This window comes from Caretta caretta, chromosome 13 (genome assembly GCF_965140235.1).
Source record: "Caretta caretta isolate rCarCar2 chromosome 13, rCarCar1.hap1, whole genome shotgun sequence".
In the NCBI taxonomy this organism is placed as follows: domain Eukaryota; kingdom Metazoa; phylum Chordata; order Testudines; family Cheloniidae; genus Caretta; species Caretta caretta.
This window is the reverse complement of record NC_134218.1, coordinates 37,431,720-37,446,822: the sequence shown is the minus strand read 5'-3', so window position 1 is coordinate 37,446,822 and position 15,103 is coordinate 37,431,720. Positions and strand designations below refer to the sequence as shown.

The window sequence follows — 15,103 nt, the reverse complement described above, 5'->3', positions numbered from 1 at the left end:
TTTCTAAATGGTTATGCGGGGTCTTAAAATATAGCGTTAGTTTGTTTTTAAACTTTTGCCTCAGTGAATTACCTGGAATACAAAAAACTGCTTTCCCTGTAAATTGTAATGATAGCTTTAAAAGCCCAGGGTGTGGTTAAACATCTCCTCTCCCTACCCCCCAACACCACACACACACACACACACACACACACACACACACACACACACACAAGTGATGGGTTTTACAATAAACAAATTAAAAAGACAAAAGTCACAGCCATAGAGAACGGGGCATTGGGGATAAGAGAGCTGTCCAGAGGTTTTAGGAGAAATTGATAACTGACTGAACTCTTTTTTAGCCACACGGGTTTGTAGGCAGCCATTCTTTGTGAGATGTTATGCTTGTGCACAGGCAAGCATTTGTGTCAGGGTTCCCTCCCCACTCTGAACACTGGATTACAGATGCGGGGACCCGCATGAAAGACCACCTAAGCTTATATTCTACCAGCTTAGGTTAAAAACTTCCCCAATGCACAAATTCCTTTCCTTGTCCTTGGACAGTATTGCTGCCACCACCAAGTGATTTACACAAAAATTCAGGAAAAGGTCACTTGGAGTCCCTATTCCCCCAAAATATCCCCCCAAGCCCCTTCACCCCCTTTCCTGGGGAGGCTTGAGAATAGTATACCAACCAATTGGTTAACAATGTGAGCACAAACCAAACCCTTTGGTTTTTAGGACACTAAAATCCATCAGGTTCTTAAAAGAAGAACTTTATTACAAAAAGAAAAAGGAAAAGAATCACACCTGCAAAATCAGGATGGAAGGTAACTTTACAGGGTAATACAAAGATTTAAAACACAGAGGACTCCCCTCTGGACTCAGTTTCACAGTTACAAAAAAAGGAATAAACTACCTCTTAGCATAGGGAAAATTCACAAGCTAAAACAAAAGATACTCTAACGCATTCCCTTGCCTTACTTACAATTTTTATAATCTTAGATGGATCATTTCAGGTAGGTTTTCAGGAGATGTTTTACCTGCCTGGTCTCTCTCTGTCTGGAGAGGGAAAAAACAATGAGAGCCCAAACAAATCCTCCCCTCTCCCCCAGATTTGAAAGTATCTTCTTTTCTTATTGGTCCTTCTGGTCAGGTGCCAACCAGGTTATTTGAGCTTCTTAACCCCTTACAGGTAAAGCGATTTAGTACAGCTACAAGGAGGGATTTTATGCTACCCTTATCTTTATGTTTATGACAGTTTGTCATTTAGAATCCCTTTCCCACTCTATGAGGTATTATCTCCCCCAGCCAATGGCCTATCATAAATAATATTAACAAAAACACAGAGGGATTACATACTTGAAGATACTTTGTAGTGGTGCCTGCAAAGCAACAATTACAATTTCGTTTATTATTATCTTGTCTCGACACCTTAGAGAATTTTTTGTTGTGTTTTTATAAAACACTTTTATGCAAACTGAAGAGGAGTACTTGTGGCACCTTAGAGACTAAATGCATCTGATGAAGTGAGCTGTAGCTCATGAAAGCTTATGCTCAAATAGAATCATAGAATCTCAGGGTTGGAAGGGACCTTAGGAGGTCATCTAGTCCAACCCCCTGCTCAAAGCAGGACCAATCCCCAATTTTTGCTCCAGATCCCTAAATGGCCCCCTCAAGGATTGAACTCACAACCCTGGGTTTAGCAGGCCGATGCTCAAATCCCTGAGGTATCCCTCCCCCCATAAAATAAATTTGTTAGTCTCTAAGGTGCCACAAGTACTCCTTTTCTTTTTGCAGATACAGACTAACATGACTGCTACCCTCAAAGCTGTCTTTATGCAAACTGTAACCCTAGATGCTATACAGTATTAAATAACATGCACCAGGAGATGAAAGACCTGAGACATTGCTGAAAACAGAGGTGTCATGATCACTAAAGTGCTAATGCAGAGGTCCTCCAGGAAAATTAAAAGACACAGCCTAAGCGGAACATGGTATGATTTAAGAGCAAGCAAGTTAAGGAAGTATGGATTGGATGAATGGACTATAAGCTGGATAGAAAGCTGGCTCGATTGTTGGGCTCAACGGGTAGTGATCAACGGCTCAATGTCTAGTTGGCAGCCAGTATCAAGTGGAGTGCCCCAGGAGTCGGTCCCACCACCTTAATTAGGCTCGAGCATTGTCACTTTCCCCAGACGGTGACGATGCTGATCCTGATCCTGCTGCCCACAGCCTTTCTCCTGCCCCCTGGGGCTGGGGCTGGTGAGTGCGGGAGCATCAGGGATCATGGGGAGTGGAGCCGGGAGCTTTCTGGGCTGTTTGCAAATCCCAGATCCTCCGCAGAGTCAGATACATCTGCCAGGGTGATCGCTGGCTCCCAGGACCCGGCTAGGGAAGGGTTTGGAGGTGGGAGTGAAGGCTGGGTGGTGGAGCTGGTACTGAGATAATGGCCCCGAGAGACACACAGAGAGACAGAGAGCAGGAGAGAGACACTGGGGTATCTCAAGTGGGGGCTGGGAGCCAAGACGCCTGGGTTCTATCCCCTGCTTCGGAGTAGGGTCAGGGCCGTCCCTAACCATACACAAAGTACGCAGCTGCGTGCTGTCCAGCCCCATGGCCCCCGCCCCTCCTCCGCCCCAGCCCCGCCCCCACTCCCCTGAGGACTGCAGCAGGGTCAGGCCTGCACTCACCGGTGGCGGGAAGTTCCCCCCTTCTCCCCTGCCCACCCCACGGAGGCCTGGGGCTGCGTAGGGCCCCAGAATGGCTAGTGAGTAGGGTCTGAGTAGGGTCTAGTCATTAGACCAGGGCTGGGGCTGGGAGTCAGGACTCCTGGGTTCTAGCTCATTCTTCTTTTGTCTGTGCTGTCATTTTAAATCGAAGTTCTTTAGGGAAGGGACTGACTTTCCCTGAGGGTCTGCGCAGCACCCGGCAGAACGGGGCCCTCCTCTGGGTTGGTGGCATCATATGCAAATAACAGCACCAGACTGTCAAAACAGCCTCCTTCATATGGACGTCAAACTAACATCCATGAGTCATCTGTTAAAACGTTCAGATGTGAGCTGCACACAAACTTGTATGGCTTTAATTAACCTGATTTTAAACCACATCTGTAGTTCAACTGGGTCAGCTCTGCCTGTGGCTGCCCTGATATTGATTTAAACCTGGCCAAAGCATCGGAAACTTCCCAGGGGCCAGTTAACCTCAGAGAACCAGCCTTCAACCCATACAAGTGTCTCAGGATGTGCATTTGCACAAGGTTAAAACAAACCATGCAGTCTGGCAATTCCTAAGTCCTACATCCCTCTGATGGTTAGAGACCCTCTCACTTCCACCTCCATCTATCCCTGCCCAGTTTATCCCCATCTTCTGCCTACGTTGTCCTTCAGCTTCACCAGCTCTTCCCTGCCCCTCCTGTCATCTCCACCCTGATGTCTTTACACCAATTGTCTAGCTTTGACTTCATCCACGTGGGCTGAGACGTGTTCAGAGTTGGTCAGAAAAGTTTTTCCCTGGGAAATTTTGACTTTTCATTGAAAACCCCCAAAGTAATTTGTTTTTCGAGTATTTTTTTTTATTTTTTCAAAAGATATATAGAGACAGAAAACAAACAGCAAAATATACATAAACTTCTCATAATGCATAAACACCTCATAAGATATTAAGTATTTGCTACCTCACCTTAGCTAGGCTTCAAATATTTAGTTATCTATAATATGAATGGTTAGAATATCAATCCCTTATTGTATTCCACAATTTACAAACAAAATATGCATTATAAAAATCCCGCTAGTTAAAGAAAAGTTATTAAAGTAAGATAAAGGCTAGAAGCAAAATTCAAATGAAAGGGATAGATACAGGGAGTGGAAGGAAGTGGGTAGGGAAGTGGGGTGGTGAGGTGGACCCATGCATTTGACAGGATGATCAGATACTTCCAGGAAAGCATCTCATATCTCTAACAACTTCTCTTGGGAATCTCTGTAACAGTCGATAGCTCTTTCCCTTGGCAGCCAAGCTGAGGATGTCTACGCTCTAATCTTTGATTGTTGGTTGTTTTTTGGATTTCCATTTTGGCGGTACTTGCTTTTCACTGCTGTTAGTGCTCTGCTTAGCCAAAGTCTTTCTGTTTTATTCTGCTTCCAGTTAACACCCACTAGGTTGAAAATTACAGGTTTAATTTTATTTGATGGGGGGGAAAAAACACCGTCCCCTTCAGTTCTGCCCAAAGCCTACTGGTCTATGAGCATATGGGTGAAGTCAGCACCTTCTGTGTCACAGCTGACTTAGCAGCATGTGCATTGAACAGTTGAAGAGGGGTCCAGTGCATCCTCCATAGGATTTCCTGTGGAATTCATCTTAAATGAGGCTCCAAGGAACAGTTTGGAGCACTGGCTAAAGTTTGTTTCCATTTGGTTAGCAGAAAATAATTGGTCTTGTTCCTCCTCCCAATGCTTTTTTAGAGGATCAGTGTTTCGTTCAAATTTGCTGGCTAGCTGTGCATATAATGTTGCCATAGGTCTCGGCAATCTAGGTAACATTTGGAGAAATGACAGCAGTAAAGGGTCAGGGATGGTGATGGCATCAGAGCTAACGGATGAGGAACAGCATGTTTCCATTGCATACCTTGCCTCTCCTTCTTAATCTTTAGCGTGACCATAGAGAAAATTATTTTGGTGACCGAAAACTTACAAATTGTCAGCTGAAAAGTGCCGAAAGCTGGGGGAAATGATCAGTTTGCCAAGAAAAATGCTGAAATGTTTGAGGCAAGGAGACGCTTTCTGGGAGATTTTTCATTATCTAGAAAACCCTATTTTCTGTACAAAAACAGTTTGGAGGTCCAGCTTGGGAGCAGCCCTGGCTTGTCACTGTGGGTTGATGGAGAAGGTGAAATATCAGCAGGGGACATGTCAGTGGCGTTCTGGGTGATACTGGTCCCCAAAGCTGTTAACTCAGGGCAGTGCGATTACTGACCCACTCCTGGTGTATTTGGTACTGATTCTCCACCCAGCAAGGTGAGAGCTTTAGATTTACCCTCCAGCACCGTGGGGAGTTCAGTGTGGGGGAAAGCTCAGCACAGGGCAATGTTCCTGCTACAGGAATCCCCCAGGAATAGCATCACAGGGGTTGGGTTGAGGCTGTGGGGACTCCCCTTTGGGATGGGGAGAGTGATCCCAGCCCAGCCCAAGGACACAAAGGGGTTCTTTATATGAATCTGTTCCCCCACCCCACACACCAGGTGAGATCATCGGAGGACAGGAAGCCCAGCCTCACTCCAGGCCCTACATGGCCTATTTGGATATATGACGCGGAGACAAGAGGTAACGCTATGGAGGGTTCCTGGTGGCAGGGATCTTTGTGCTGACAGCTGCTCACTGCAATGGAGAGTAAGCGCCTCTGTGCTGGGGATGTCGAGGCAGGTCAGGGTTAGAGGGTGATGGGGGAGCCGGGAGCTCTGGAGCCGTCGTGGGTTCCAGGGAAGGAACAGTTAGTAGGACAATCTGGGAGAGCAGAGCCCAGGGGTCTGATCTGCTCAGGGGGCGTCGGAGAGTCTCTAGCGGCCTCTGCAAACCATGGTCCAGATCCAACACTGTCCGACCCCATTGACACCAATGGAGCTATGTCCCATTGACACAAACTGGGCTCTGGCCCACTGTCCTGAGAGGGGCAGGGAGTGGCTCACAGCCACAGGAAAGTTCTGCGGGGCTCTGGGGTGGGGATGGGGGCACCTGGGCATAGACCCCTGTCTGGATCTAGCTGGGAGGGGTCACCTGGCTGGAGGGAAGCTGAGACCAGGGGTCAAGGGGAATGAAGGAGTATGAGATCACTGCCCTGTCCCCACAAGATCAGTACTTATGTCAGACCATGTCCCCATCCCCCACCTCGGTACACTCCTGCCCCAAATGCCCATGTATTACTCTTGGCTTTTACAGCAAGATCACTGTACCTGGGAGCCCATAATATTAAACAATGGGAACAGAGCCAACAGAATATCTCCATGCGCCGCCGGATCCCCCATCCGCAATACAACAGAGAGACCCTTGACAATGACATCATGTTGCTGCAGGTACCGCCCCCATTTTGTCACCCTGACCCAGTGACCGCACACTGCTGCAGGTACCGCCCGTATCCTATCACCCCACCCCCTGTGACCTCACACTGCTGCAGGTACCACTCCCATCCCATCGCCCTGCCCTCAGTCACCTCACACTTCGGGAGGTACCACCCCCATCCCATCACTCCACCCCCATGACCTCACACTCATGCACTGGACACATCTCCATTTTCCTCTGTTAGGACATGTTGGCCCTTCCCAGCTCCAATCCCTGTGCTGACCTGGTTCCCTGTTTTCCCGCACATACATGGCTGCTGTCATACAGCGCAGTGCTGAATAACTGGGTGTGGCTCAACCCCCCTGCCAAACGCCAAGTCCAGGGTGAGGCCGCGATCCATGTGCAGTGTGGTCGGGTGGGGTTGGACTGGTTGGAACTCAAGAACTGATACCCTCCGTGAGGTGGACCTGGAGGTCATGAGGGACAACATGTGTGAGCTGTATCCTGGATACAACCCCACAATGATGCTGTGTGTGGGGAAGCCCGGCCTGGGGAAATTACCTTATTGGGTAAGTATCCTGCTGATCTGAAGGCTCTTTGGTTCCAGGAGGCAGCTGCTGAGAGGGAATTGGGAGGCGCTTTCCAGGGCTAACTATCTAATTGCTCAGTGATCCCCTTCCAACCTTGCCCTGCTCAAGAGATGGGGTGTTGATGCAGACATCAGATCAGCCCAAACAGGTGAGGTGATCGGGAGACCAGCTCAGCACAGCTCCCACTATCTTGGCGAAGATCCATTATTATACATGGCTATTGATGTTCCTTCATCTGAAACCCTGGCCAACACAACCCAATCCAACCCTACCCCAAACTCAACCCCCTCAACACAATCCTACCGACCTTACCGCAAATGCAAACCCCACCCTACACAAACCTATCAACTCTACACTAAACTTACCTCCACACAACCCTACCCAACTCTATCAAACTTAACCCCTGTCCTGTAAAACTCTCCCCAACGCCAACTCTCCCTAAACTTTACCAACTCTACCAAATCTCTACTAAATTAACCCCTGTCCTATCAAGCTCTACCCAACATACCCCCGTCCTAGTAAACTCTACCCAAACTCATTCCTACCTACATCCACCCAATTCAAATGCTATCCAACTGAAACACAACTCTACCAAACTCTGCCTAACCCTACCAAGTGCTCCCAAACAAAAAAAAAGGAAACACTTCCAAACAGAAAACATTTTGGTGAAGCTGCCAAAGTTGAAAAAAGGCCATTTTTTACACAAAATATTTGTTTCCAAATATTTAAACCATCTCTACTCTCATGCAATCACAACTGTAGATAAAAAATCATGCTAGAGAAGTGCAAGACAAAATTGTGGTTATTCCTAATCCCAGGGTGATTCTGGTGGCCATTTGGCAATCACATCTGTAGATAAAAAGACATGCTAGAGAAATGCAAACATAATTAGGGTTTTTCCTAATCCCAGGTGATTCTAGTGGCTATTTGGTATGTGAGGGAGTGGCCCAGATGACAGACGCTCCCAAGATGGTGGAATTTCTACCACCCAAGCGTGTTCACAAGACTCTCCACCTTCATCCCCTGGATCCAGAACATTCTGCAGAAACAGCACTGAAGCAGACATCCATTTTCCTGGCTCTTTGCCTGGCTAGACCAGCCATGGGCTAACTAGGCTTTGAGTGTGAAATGCAGATTATCTTCATTACTCTTAGAAAAATGCTATGAATTGATTGGTATCAAAATGGATTGGGGGTGGGGGAAGCAGTCCATAGATGTTGAGATAGAACCCCTGTGTGTCTCTCAGAGTTTTTTGGACTCTCCTATGGGATTCTAGAGCAGGGATCAGATTCTCTCTATTAAACCCTTTTGGATGGTGCAAAAAAACAAACAAACAAACAAACAAACTATAGAAAGCCTGGTATTGGAGCCAGCACCCCCTAGAAGGAAAAGTCCCTAAGTCCCATTTCCCTCTCCCCCATGAGCCATCAAGTCCCCACTTCCTGAGGTCCGAATAGAGCTGCTACCCTCTACAGGGGACAGGTCCCGTATCTGACCTTTTCTATTCCGACTTATTCTGATCTGGACTATCATTCTGCCCTGAACATGAACCCTTGACTCAGTTCACACTGGTTCCTTGACACAGCTGAATAAGCCCTCGTTAACCTCTTCTTTCCACCCGGCACCTGCCACTTGTGGCGCAATGCTTGATGCAGCAGCCTCTGTGTGTGTGTGTGTCTGGATTCCTGTCTGCGTCTGACTGTAACTGCTCTGCCTGGCGTTTGCCCCACATCTGCACCTCATGGCCCCTGAATACTAAACAGAGGGTTTGTTGCCACTCTGTTCCCTGTCTCCAAGAGATACCGACCCAGCAGGAATTCACCTGTTGTGGCAACAGTGCCCACTACTGTCCCAATGGGTGTACAGCTTGGTAATTGTTGAACTTGATATCTTTTTTTGATATATGCAGCTTTGTTGTAGCCATGTGGGTCCCAGGATATGTCAAAGACAAGGTGGGTAATTGATATCCTGTTGCATCAGTTTCTCTGAATGAGAGACACAAGCTTTGGAGCTTACACAGAACTCATCTTCAGGTCCGGGAGGGGTCCTCTGTGTGTCACAGCTCAATGCAAGGTGGAAACAGATTGTTTAGCATAAGAAGTTAACACATATTTCAAGGGATCATAAAAGGTGAAGTAGCCTGTTAACATCTCTCCAGTCATAGGGGGAGAAAGAGGGTGGAAAAGGTGTGGGGAAAGGGGTTCAGTGGGTTACAGATTCTTGTAATAAGCCAAGAATCAGGTGTCTCTATTCACTTTATTTTTTTTTATTTTTTTAAGTGTCTAGTAAAGTTATGAATTTAAGCTTCCAGGCTCATCTTTTGCAAGTGTTGTGCAGATTTCCTTTGAAATCTGAGGATGAGGACTGAGAGGACAGACATGGAGTGATCATTTTGTGAAAAGTGTTTGTCCCTGGATGGTAACATGTTTTTGTCTTCCATCATTTTTCTGTGTGAGTTCATTTGAAGGTTGTTGTCTCATTTCACCCACTTTGTTCTTATTGGGGCAATTAGTGAACTGGATGAGGAAAACCACATGTTGTGATGGGCATGTGTAGGACCCACTGATCTTGAAAGGTGCATTGTGGGATGGGGTGTTGATCATTGTAGCAGTGGAGATATTTCTGCATGTTTTGCATCTTTTGTTCTGGCAGGGTCTGATGCTACTAGGTATTCGAAGACTGTTATCATGTCCTCCTCAGTCTCCTCTTCTCCAGACTAAACAAACCCAGTTTCTTCAATCTTTCCTCATAGGTCATGTGTTCTAGTCCTTTAATCATTTTTGTTGCTCTCCTCTGGACTTTCTCCAATTTCTCCACATCTTTCCTGAAATGCTGGACCCTCAGCAGGACATAAAATCCCAGTTGAGGACTAATCAGTGCTGAGTAGCGCAGAAGAATTACTTCTTGTGTCTTGCTTACAACACTCCAGCTAATAGATCTCAGAATGATGTTCACTTGTTTTGAAACAGGATTACACTGTTGGCTCATATTTAATTTGTGATCTACTCCTTCCCAGGCAGTCATTTCCCATTTCATATGTGTGCAATGGGTTGTTCCTTCCTAAGTACAGTGATTTGCATTTGTCGTTATTGAATTGTGTCCTATTTATTTCACACCATCTCGGCAGTTTATCAAGATCATTTTGAATTCTAATCCCGTCCTCCGAACTGCGCACAACCCCTCCCATCTTGGTATCATCTGCATACTTTATAAGTGTACTTTCTATGCCATTTATGCAGTTATTGAATAGAACCTGACCCAGGATAGATCCCTGCAGGACTCCACTCGATATGCTGCTCCTGCTTGGCTGTGAACCACTGATAACAACTCTCTGGGAACAGTTTTCCAACCAGTTATGTGCCCACCTTATAGTAGGTTCTTCTAGGCTATATTTCCCTAGTTTGTTTATGAGAAGGTCATGTGAGACATAACAAAAGCTTTACTAAACTTGAGATAAATCACATGTACTGCTCCCCACCTATCAACTAGGCTTGTTACCCTGTCAAAGGATACTAGGTTGGTTAGACGTGATTTGTTCTTGACAAATCCATGTTAACTCTTACTTATTACCTTCTTTTCTTTTTGGTGCTTAAAATTATAGACTCATAGATCCATAGAAGATTAGGGTTGGAAGAGACCTCAGGAGGTCAGCTAGTCCAACCCCCTGCTCAAAGCGGGACCAAATCCAAGTAAATCATACCAGCCAGGGCTTGGTCAAGCTGGGCCTTAAAACCTCTAAGGATGGAGATCTGAGTGTTGGATTATTAGCTCCATTCTCTTTCCAGGTACCAAAATATAGATGACTGGTCTATAATTCCCTGGGTTGCCCTTATTCCCCTTTTTTATAGACAGGTACTATCTTTGCCCTTTTCCAGTCCTCTGAGATCTCTCCCGTCGTCCATGATTCTCTAAGATAACCAATAATGCCTCAGAGATCTCTTTAGATAGATAGATAGATAGATAGATAGATAGATAGATAGATAGATTCTGGACTTGCACTGCTGCTGAGACCCCAGTCGGACTTGAGGGGCTTAGCATAATTTATGATCTGGCCCTACAATTTCTCTTGGAGGCAGAGGTTGCTAAGGGATTTTGATGCTGCCTTCAGCATCTCCGGAACCCGCAGACCCAAACCTAAGAGAATCAAGATCCTTCCTAAAGCAGCTTCTCTCCCATCCCTGCTGGTGCAGAATTCTCCAGGCAAAAGTTATTTCGACCCGATTAACACCCTCCCTCGCTCCCCACCCCGGGCTCCTGGTGTCATGCTGCACCACAAGAGAATAGTGCCTTCCTTGGCCGTGTAAAGAGGGCTGTGATGAGCTGGGCCAGGGAAGGGTATTTTCTGGAGATCCTGGGATCCTGCGTCCACTTATGGGGTGCACACTTTAAAAGGGATGAAGCAAACTGGAGATGGGGCAGGATGGGGCCAGGCAAATGATTGGAGGGCTGGAGAAAACTCCTGGCAGGAAGAGACTGAAAGCTCTCGCTTTGTTTGGCTTCTTCACGAGTCACGGGGCAGGCGCCTGGCGCTCAGGGAACAAGTTCTTTTGTGGGGAGACAAAGCCATGTGCTAAGGGATCTTCAATCCAGCAGGGAAAGGCAGAGCAAGATCCAATGAGGGAAGCTGAAGCCCAACCAAATCCAAAGGGGAAGGAGGCCCCAGTATGGGATGGGGAGTGGGATTAACCAAGGAGCCAACTCCCTGGGACAGGGGGGTTTCTCCATCTCCAGGTGGTGTCAGACCCAGCCTGGCTGCCTTGCTGGGAGAGGCGCTCGCTGTGACCGGGCTTGGTCTGGGGGAGCTGGGTGAAGTTTTCCAGCCAGGGTCACTCAGGAGGGCAGACAGGATGGTCCAATGGCCAGCCCAAACATCTGAGGATCCAGGGATCCAGGGGCAGAACAGACAAGGGGGGATTCTGCCATCTGCAACTGGGAGGCCTCAGAGCTGGCCACATCTCCAGCCAGGGGTAGGGAGGGCACCAGTGCAGGAAGGAAACCCCTCTGATGCAGGTGGGAATGTGGCTCGATGTTCCCTCTCGGTAGTCTCCACCCTTGACACATCGCTGCCGGGGAATTTCTTAGTAGCTGGGTACCAGACCCTGCATTTCCCTGGTCACCTCTACCCAGGGTCCTCTCCCCGCCGCCCACTCTATATAAATCCCGGGCTGAGACAGACCCACCAGTCCCAGCCCCTGGATTTGTACCAAGGATGTTGCTGCTGCTGCTCTCCACGACCTTTCTCCCACTGGCTGCGGCCTTTCTCCTGCCCCTGATGATTCATACTGGGGTGTAGAGCTGAGAAAGTGGTTGATTTCCTGGCCCCGGGGGGCTCATGCTGGGAGTGGGGCTGAGCAAATCACTGAGTTTTTGGTTCAGGGGCTGAAAACTTGGGAAAAAGTGAGGTTCTGCCTAAAAATGATTTTTTTCTCGCCAAAGCGAAAACCCTAAGAAGACTTTCTTTCAAAGCAAAATTGTATTTTTTTTCCATTTCCTTTGGGGTGTTTCCTTTGACCTGAAATAAATTTTTCTTTTTTTGTTTTTGGGTTTCATTTTCAGTCCTCTTCAGGTGTTTTTCACCCTTATTTTCTTTAATTAGCTGAGTTTTGAACCAAAATGTTGACCTAGAAGCAATTATTTTTTCTTTTCCATTTGCTTTCAGGTGCTTACTTCATTCTTCCCAAAAACTGGGGGGTGTTTTTTCGTTTGATTTCAGGTCACTTTACTGAGGTGTTTTTCACTGTTTAAAACATTTATTATTTTAGAAAATAATTCACTCCATTTCTAAACAAAACAACATTTCAAAACAGAAAGGTGAGACGTTTTATTTCCCAGTGCCCAGAACAAAAGTTACCTATTTTTTCCAGGGAAAAAATCCATTTTTGTAGCCAAAATAATCCACCAGAATTGGCAGGTTCTTATGATGCCCCTGTGACGGGCTGGGTCACAGAAACCCACTTGGGAACTACCACCTGATGTGCCCCCTCTGAGCCCGTTTTTCCTGGCAGCTTGGGACTTCAGTACCTTGCCTTGTCTGAGCCAGACACGCTTGCCTGCTACAAACACAAACCCAGGTCTCAACCACATCCCACACAAGATGCAGGCTTAACTGAAAACAGCTTAAGAAGTGTTCCTGTCTCCAGCACTCAGATACCCAGCTCCCAATGGGGTCCAAACCCCAAATAAATCCGTTTTACTCTGTATAAAGCTTATACAGGGTAAACCGGGAAGAATTAGTGGGGGAAGCAAAAGTGGATGGGAATCTGGGAGGCAGTGACCATGAGTTGGTCAAGTTCAGGATCCTGACACAGAGAAGAAAGGTAAGCAGCAGGATATGGGCCCTGGACTTCAGGAAAGCAGACTTCGACTCCCTCAGGGAACGGATGGGTAGGATCCCCTGGGGGACTAACATGAAGGGGAAAGGAGTCCAGGAAAGCTGGCTGTATTTCAGGGAATCCCTGTTGAGGTTACAGGGACAAAACATCCCGATGTGTTGAAAGAATAGTAAATATGGCAGGTGACCAGCTTGGCTTAATGGTGAAATCCTAGCGGATCTTAAACATAAAAAAGAAGCTTACAATAAGTGGAAGGTTGGACATATGATCAGGGAAGAGTATAAAAATATTGCTCGGGCATGTAGGAATGAAATCAGGAGGGCCAAATCGCACCTGGAGCTGCAGCTAGCAAGAGATGTCAAGAGTAACAAGAAGGGTTTCTTCAGGTATGTTGGCAACAAGAAGAAAGCCAAGGAAAGTGTGGGCCCCTTAATGAATGAGGGAGGCAACCTAGTGACAGAGGATGTGGAAAAAGCTAATGTACTCAATGCTTTTTTTGCCTCTGTCTTCACGAACAAGGTCAGCTCCCAGACTACTGCGCTGGGCATCACAACATGGGGAATAGAGGGCAGCCCTCTGTGGAGAAAGAGGTGGTTAGGGACTATTTAGAAAAGCTGGATGTGCACAAGTCCATGGGGCCGGACGAGTTGCATCTGAGAGTGCTAAAGGAATTGGTGGCTGTGATTGCAGAGCCATTGGCCATTATCTTTGAAAACTCGTGGCGAACGGGGGAAGTCCCAGATGACTGGAAAAAGGCTAATGTAGTGCCAATCTTTAAAAAAGGGAAGAAGGAGGATCCTGGGAACTACAGGCCAGTCAGCCTCACCTCAGTCCTCGGAAAAATCATGGAGCAGGTCCTCAAAGAATCAATTCTGAAGTACTTACATGAGAGGAAAGTGATCAGGAACAGTCAGCATGGATTCACCAAAGGAAGGTCATGCCTGACTAATCTAATCGCCTTTTATGATGAGATTACTGGTTCTGTGGATGAAGGGAAAGCAGTGGATGTATTGTTTCTTGACTTTAGCAAAGCTTTTGACACGGTCTCCCACAGTATTCTTGTCAGCAAGTTAAGGAAGTATGGGCTGGATGAATGCACTACAAGGTGGGTAGAAAGTTCGCTAGATTGTCAGGCTCAACGGGTAGTGATCAATGGCTCCATGTCTAGTTGGCAGCCGGTGTCAAGTGAAGTGCCCCAGGGGTGGGTCCTGGGGCCGGTTTTGTTCAATATCTTCATAAATGATCTGGAGGATGGTGTGGATTGCACTCTCAGCAAATTTGCGGATGATACTAAACTGGGAGGAGAGGTAGATACGCTGGAGGGCAGGGATAGGATACAGAGGGACCTAGACAAATTGGAGGATTGGGCCAAAAGAAATCTGATGAGGTTCAATAAGGATAAGTGCAGGGTCCTGCACTTCGGACGGAAGAACCCAATGCACAGCTACAGACTAGGGACCGAATGGCTAGGCAGCAGTTCTGCGGAAAAGGACCTAGGGGTGACAGTGGACGAGAAGCTGGATATGAGTCAGCAGTGTGCCCTTGTTGCCAAGAAGGCCAATGGCATTTTGGGATGTATAAGTAGGGGCATAGTGAGCAGATCGAGGGACGTGATCGTCCCCCTCTATTCGACATTGGTGAGGCCTCATTTGGAGTACTGTGTCCAGTTTTGGGCCCCATACTACAAGAAGGATGTGGATAAATTGTAGAGAGTCCAGCGAAGGGCAAAAAAAATTATTAGGGGTCTGGAACACATGACTTATGAGGAGAGGCTGAGGGAACTGGGATTGTTTAGTCTGCAGAAGAGAAGAATGAGGGGGGATTTGATAGCTGCTTTCAACTACCTGAGAGGTGGTTCCAGAGAAGATGGTTCTAGACTATTCTCAGTGGTGGAAGAGGACAGGACAAGGAGTAATGGTCTGAAGTTGCAGTGGGGGAGGTTTAGGTTGGATATTAGGAAAAACTTTTTCACTAGGAGGGTGGTGAAACACTGGAATGCGTTACCTAGGGAGTTGGTAGAATCTCCTTCCTTTTTTTTAAGGTCAGGCTTGACAAAGCCCTGGCTGGGATGATTTAATTGGGGATTGGTCCTGCTTTGAGCAGGGGGTTGGACTAGATGACCTCCTGAGGTCCCTTCCAACCCTGATATTCT

The 15,103-nt window shown here is 47.1% G+C and overlaps 1 pseudogene; it reads left to right on the top strand.

Moving 5' to 3' along the window:
- Window positions 1–2,186: 2,186 nt before the first annotated feature.
- Window positions 2,187–15,103, top strand: part of LOC125622544 (mast cell protease 1A-like) — a 34,950-nt pseudogene continuing 22,033 nt past the window's right edge.